Source organism: Arvicanthis niloticus, chromosome 1, assembly GCF_011762505.2.
Source record: "Arvicanthis niloticus isolate mArvNil1 chromosome 1, mArvNil1.pat.X, whole genome shotgun sequence".
Lineage (NCBI taxonomy): Eukaryota > Metazoa > Chordata > Mammalia > Rodentia > Muridae > Arvicanthis > Arvicanthis niloticus.
Window position 1 is genome coordinate 121,278,492 of NC_047658.1, and position 7,500 is coordinate 121,285,991.

A 7,500-nucleotide genomic window follows, 5' to 3' on the forward strand; every position below is an offset into this window, starting at 1 on the left:
AATGTAGTTGCTCCTCTATGATGCTTCGAGATATGGTGTTCCCTACTCTACTGCTCTGAGGGCCGTGTCCTCACTAGGATGCCTGCAGCTCTAGGGTCTTTGACCTCTCTTGGGTGCCTCTGCAGCTCTGCAGTCTGTGCCTTCCCTAGGGTACCTCCAAACTCAGTTTCCAGAGGGGAGCAGATCGGCTGGGAGACTGCTGGAGCCACTGGTATCTGGGCCAGAGGCGGGAGGGGAGTGGTTCTTCTCAGGGGCAGGGTCTGGCTGCCAGGTGCCCTCTGGGGGGGGGGCTCTCAACTACCAGATGTGTTTCTAAGGCCTAGGGCTGTGGGCCGGTTCTCCTACCTTCTGCTCTGTGATCCGTGCCCTCCCTAGGGTACCTCCGAACTCAGTTTCCAGAGGGGAGCAGATCGGCTGGGAGACTGCTCAAGCCACTGGTCGATTGTCGGATTTCTAAAGAAGCTTTTTTATCCATTAAGCTAACTTACCCATCCTGTTTTATTAATTAATATTGAGTTTTCTAATTATTTTTTCTTTTCTTTTTCTCTTTTTAGATTTTTAAAATTTTATTCTTTAGTCTTTTTTTACACTCCAGACTTTATCTACCTCCCACTGTTCTACATCCCACATCTCCTCCTGCCATCTCCAAGAGGATGTCCCCACTTCCCCACTTCATTACCTGGGGCCTTAAGTCTCTTGAGAGTTAGGTGCATTTTCTCTGACTGAGTCCAGTCAGTGGGAAAAGACCTCATCATGTAAATAGCAGGCATGAATACTAGAGTTGTGATCCTTAAATTTCACATAAGTGGCTAGGTAGTCATGGAGGCCTGCATGTGATTCCAGCTCTGAAAGAAAAGACTCGGGTTCTTCTGAGTAAACTTATTAGCTAGGCTAGCATTATTGGTGAACTGGGTCAGGTGAGAGACTCTTCCTCAATTAATAAAGTAGAGAGGAAATACAGAAATGTCCTGGCATCATTTACCATTGTTCTCTGTCTGTCTGTCTGTCTGTCTGTCTGTCTGTCTGTTTTTCTCTCTCTCTCTTTCTCTCTCTTACACACATGCACACATGCACACGAACACGCACATGCACACGCACACACACACACACACACACACAAATCAGTGTACCAATTCATATTCAAGAAGAGTAAACTTTAATGAGAAATTGCCACTATGAGATTGGCCTGTAGAAATATCAGTTTGGATGTTGTCTTGTTTGCTAATTGATATAGGAGGAAATAATCCACTTTAGAGCGATGAGATCCTTGGCTGTTGAGCCTGCAATATATATAAAATGTTGCTGAGTAAGCCAGGGAGAGAAAGAGAGCAAGCCCATAGCAACTTCATTCATGATTGCTTCTTCAGTTACTGCATCCAGGTTTTTGCTTTAGCTCCTCTCTATAATGGATTGTGACATAGAAGCATAATGGAAATAATACCTTTATTTTATAAGTTTTTTTGATCAATGTTTTATTACACAGACAGAAAAGAATGCTAGAACATGTGTAAGTTCACTCAAATGCAGTTTGCATGCATATACATGGGCATTCATGCACACATATACAAATAATAAACAAAAAATAAAACAGATAATCCTGAAACAACATTATGGATGCTCCTCCATTACTACCTGAAGCACAAACTCAAAATCTATCTACTTCGGGTCTGTGTTTAAGGACCAACAGCAAAAGTGAAATCAGTTGGATGATTTAATTGACATGATGGGTGCAAGGAACAGTTATCAAAGATAATTACATATAGTTTTACTTACTCTATTATGGTAGTAGATATAGGGCTAGACATTTGATAGCATTCTTAGTACTATACAATAAAATGTTTGCATCTTCCAGAGCATTAATTAGACCATATTGAAAGAAACAGGAAGTTACAAGTAGTGCAAACACACTGGTACATATAAAAGTAGCCAACCCGATCCCACAGTTCATTTAATTGCTTCCTTCTTACCCTGTAAAATCAGAAGCATCAGACAGAGTCCTGAAAAGAAATATCAAGAGCTCCTGGAGTCCTTATGATTCATTCCTAATCTCCATGAATTTGTCTCTGAGATCTTGTATAACTCCACACCTCATCATTTTTGGGGAAACACTCTCCATGTAATGCTTTGTAGGTCTTTACTTTTCATTTCAATAATAATGGTTGTAAGTATAGAAGGACTTCTGACCTGACCAATTGCTGTGATCTCCAAACATGGTAAGGGAAAATACAGAATGTTAAATATCAAACTAATTGATTTTTAAAATTGTCAACTTTAAATCATGAGGTTTACATTAATGTCTCTATTCATTTATTTTAATTTTGAATTACATGTCTATTTCTTTTGTGTCTGTGTTTCTTTATGCATGAGTGAAAGAACTGACTAGGTAAGAGGAATGAGATCTGGATGGACCAGGAATTACAAGCTGCTCAGTGTGGGTGCTAGCACCAGAGTTTAGATTCTCTGCAAAAGCAATGTGATCTCTTAATCTATGGACCAGCCCTTCAACACTTCACTTCCATTTGTTACTGCTGAAATTTGTAAAATTGGGGCATATATGTTATTGCAGTGTTTGCAATGCCTATAGGAAGGAGTTGAACCACATTTTAATGAAAAACAAAGCAAAGCAAAACAAAACAAAAATGTATGTCCAAACAAATTGGAAATTGGTTCTTGCTAATCTTGATTTTTCCATTTTTCTTACCTTAGTGAAATTGAGATCTTTTGAGTATAACCAGGAAGAGTGTATCTATAATAATAATTAGATTGCACTCCATTTCTGACTTGATCATTGCATACTGACTATTAATAGATTCTTTTATACAATAACTAACAAGCTTGCATAGGCATTTTAGATAGAAGAATAATTCACAAAAGTCAGAATGACTATGCATGTTTGAAGGTTAACATTTATTTCAACATATTTCTAAACAACTGATTTCAAATTGAATTATAAACATTAAAATCTCCATCATAGGTAATTTCTTGATTGCCATATTATTTATATTTATTTATATTTCTGTGGAGATACAAAAGAAAAAAAAGATCTTTCAATGTTACATTGTCACTATGTGTTTATGTATAAGAAGAGGAAGCTAAGAATTAGACAAATAAAGCCAATACAAATAATGAAGAAAATAACATGGTTCTTGTGCAAATGATAAAACTACCCTAAGTGAATCAATAGGTTAAGACCGTATTTTATTTTATTCTTCAAGCTTACACTTATAAGTGAGAGGAGACAGTGAATACAAAGTATCTCTTCAGTTCATGGCAGATAAATACTGTGGAAGTGATAACCTTTACCAAGTTACTAAGTGAACAGCAGGGTATACTAATTTATTTTTGGTCAAATATTTTAACTGTTTAAGAATTAGCTAACACATGGACAAAACTTTGAATTCCATGTATGATTCATTAACATTTTTCAGACTTATCAGCATGTGGCTGTATATGTAATTAATACAGGAAATTGCGATTCAAATCCCAGGCTTTTATATAGTAGTTTTAAGACTATATTGCTCTTAAAATGAAGGAATATATCTTGTATTAGTAAATTTCAATTTCAAGTTTGTTATGATCTCGTTCCTTTGTTATTGCCACAAAACACCTAGTGCTGTCATATGACAATGATGGAGAACATGACAGAAGTGACACAGTTCATCCTCATGGGACTAACTGATGATCCAAGTCTGCAGCTTCCCTCTTCATCACTTTCATTCACGTCTACACCATGCTGGTGGGAAACCTGGGGTGATCCTAATTATTGTGTTGAACTCTCAGCTCCACACAGCTATTTACTTTTTCCTGGGTAATCTTTCCCTTGTTGATCTTGGTTACAATTTAGATATTACTCCCAAAGACTCATATGTGTGTGTGTGTCTCTCTCTCTCTCTCTCTCTGTGTGTGTATGTATGTGTGTGTGTGTGTGTGTGTGTGTGTATTTTATTTATTTAGATTTCAGATGTCATCCCCATTGCTATCCCCCCTTCCAAGAAACCACATATACCACTTTCCCCTTCATTTTGCTTTTATACCATTTTAATTACAGGCAAGTATTAAGGTCAGTTCTAGGTTGAGGAACAATAGATGCAAATACTCAAGGAACAAGTAAAAATAAACACAAATATTCTGAGAAGAAGAAAGGCAATAAACAAAGTTCTGTGATCACTCCTATGATCACTATTTCTAAGGGCTTATCAGGATGACCAAAATATCCGAGCCTACTTCCCTGTCCTACCTAAAAATCATTTTCATGTCTGAAGCCTACTGTTTTCTCTAGTCTAATATTTAGATTTCTGCCTGAAATTACTTCTTTGTTCTAGTAAAATATTCATATTCTTGCCTGAAATTACTTCTTTGTTCTAGCCTAATGTCAGATGCCAGCCTGAAGCCACTTTCTTGTCCTTAGCCAATGTCATATTCCTACCAAGCAGCCCATTTTCTTGTCCTTGGCCCATGTCAGATTCTTGCCAAGCAGCCCCAAAAGTTCCCTGACTCTCACCTCCTCTTTTTTTTATAAATAAGACTGAAGCTTTCTTAGGTCATTATGACAAGAATGCCTTACTTACACATCATGAAATATACATTATCATAATCAATGCACTTCTGTCTTAGGCTGACAAGTTTCTGTGCAGAATCTTACCCATCCTTGGCTTGCCAGCCTGCTAAATTATTGACTCTGTCTGTCGGTCCTTTTAAAGATTCAAGCCATGTACTTTGGGTGCCAACATGTTGATGTTGTTAAAGACAAGCTTTAACAGAGTAGGTAAGAATAAAATTATTCTCAGGACAAAAAGGGCTAGCATAATAAAGCTATATATGCCATTCTTGAAGCTTTGTCAAAATGGAAATACTGACCTCAGGCCACAGGTAATTTTATTATTAGTATCAGGAGATTAAATTCATAATCTCATTGTGCAAAGTTAGAACATCCAGTGTGGAGTTAGAATATGCCAAATAAACTGCACGGGTCTTTAGGATTTTTCTTAATTATATAAACTGTCATTGTAAATTTTAGAAGTAACACAACTCCATTGGTATTTGGCATTACACTTGAGATGGCTCGTTAGTGTTAAACTCTGAACTTCTTTCCATTAATTTGAATAGAATAAAGTGTATCAGTTTATTGTTCCAAACACCTATCTAAATCCTCTTGTATACTCAACACATTAGTAACAGTTTTTGCTATATGATTAACAAAAATAGGTGTCTTAACTTCTCATGTCAAAGCAATTGCAGAAGTAGTGGTGCTAGCAATTAATGTAATTAAAGCATTAGTAATAATGCTTTAATTACATTAATAACAGCACCACTGTTTTATATATATAATATAATATATAACATATAACATATAACATCATATAACATATGACATATAACATATAACATATAATATATAATAACAACACTGTTATTAATAATAACAGCAATAATCAAGCCCACTACCCCCTTTCTTCTGCTTAAATCCTGACTCACTTCTTCCTGTACTTGCAAGCTTTTTTCAGAATACCAAGGTTCTGTAATACTCAGGGCAATAAAACAAAAGCTGGTTGATAGACATCCCTAACAAATATGCCAGGTTTCAATACACTAAAACAATTAAAAATTGTACAATCAATGCAACTTACATTAAATACTGTAAAAGAAATAAAAGTAATTTTAACTTGACAAGTAAAAGTGCCTTAACACATGTACTAACAGTTGTTGGAAATCCAGATCCAGTCCCAGCTTTATCTCTTTCTAACACAACATTATAGAGAACTGTAGCTAACTTCCAAATATGTCTCTGAAAATGCAGAACCAGCCTCCCAAATGAAGGCTGTTATTTCCAATATTGGATTGACTTTTAAACCAGCCTATGATTGAGTCCAAAAACTGGTCACATTTAAGAAAAATACAAGAGTCATTATAACATCTCTTTTTGATTCTCTTTTCCTCAGGGTCTAAAATCTTGAGGCAAGTCAGCTTGTCTTATCTGGAATATAGACAGCAAAGGTGGGTTGGGAACATATGCCCAATACAGCTTCCCATGGCTGGGCTTTTAATATGAAACAAAGTCTTCTATTTCTTACAGTGACTGTGCTGTTCTGATGGCTTTTTTTTCAGGCTTTGGTACTGTGGAAAATTACCTGTTGGCTGCAATGGCCTATGATTGCTATGCAGTAGTGTGCAAGCCCCAACACTATGCCACTTTTATGACTATAAGTGTGTGTGTGTGTGTGTGTCTAATCATAAGCTGTTATGTCTTTGGTTTCTTGAATGCGTTTGTATTCATTGTAGATATGTTCAGTCTCTACTTCTGTAAATCTAAGGTGATCCACCATTTTTTTTCTGTGATATACCAGCCATCATGTATATCTTTTGTTCTGATAGACATATGAATGAACTGGTTTCTGTTTGTCTAGCCAGCTTCAATATATTTCTTTTTTGCATTCAAAATTATCTTATTGTTATATATGTTAATTTTTTATTTATATTCTTAAGATGCACTCATGTACACAATACCAAAAGGCTATATCCACCTGTGCCACCCACATCACTGCTGTTACTATATTCTATGGGACACTTACCTTCATGTACTTACAGCCCAGTTCCAGTCATGCAATGAACACTGATAAAATTGTATCTGTGTTTTATACTATGGACATCCCCATGTTGAACCCTCTGGTCTATAGCTTGAGGAACAAGTAGGTCAAAAAAGCATTCAGAAATTTTTTTCTGATGAAAAAATAAGCTTTTTGTTAATAACTTTAAGATTTAGTTATGTACACTCTCTAGATTAATTCTTACCTCTCTTTTTCTTCATGCACTTAGTTGCATTTAAAACCAATGATATTTTTACATGACTGACTTTGTTTCTTCCCTGTATTCTGTACTGAGAAAAAAGTAAAATTATATTTAAAAACATAGTCAGTATAAAGATGCTTTTCATATATTTGATTGTATTTTGTCAAAAATATTGTTACCAATATTGATACACTTAATAATTTTTCTTGTATTTTGACTATAATTTACCATGAATTAATCCTCGTTTTCACTAATACTTCCCTGAGTAATTTCATAATGTGTTTAATGAAAGGTTAACCATTATGGAATACCCATCCTTCCAATGGAACAATTGATGAGCTGTGGACCTGTATTGATTAAAAAAGAATATTAAAGATTCATAGTAGAGATATTTCTGCCTCTGTTGTACAAAAAGCTTATTTTTCCATCAGAACAATTCTACTCAAATAGACTTACTAAGCAACATATTTTCTGGTCATGAGGAACACAGCCTCAAACACTGAGATTTACAGAAAAAGAACAAAGAATTATGTAATAAGAAAGTTATTTAAATTTACAAATTATGTCTGTTTTGGACATTAGCATTATTGGATCTCCTGATTTCATGATTTGCTCATTGTCCATGAATGGCATTGTCCATATGCCATTCCTGACTGCAAACACCATGTCTTTAAATCTGAATTAATTGTATCACATTCATGTTCCACAGCTTTC

General features: G+C 35.5%; 1 pseudogene; it reads left to right on the forward strand.

Annotated features, from left to right (window-relative positions):
• Nucleotides 1-6,028: 6,028 nt before the first annotated feature.
• Nucleotides 6,029-6,690, forward strand: LOC117724102 (olfactory receptor 5B3-like; annotated as a pseudogene).
• The last annotated feature ends 810 nt before the right edge of the window (nucleotides 6,691-7,500 follow it).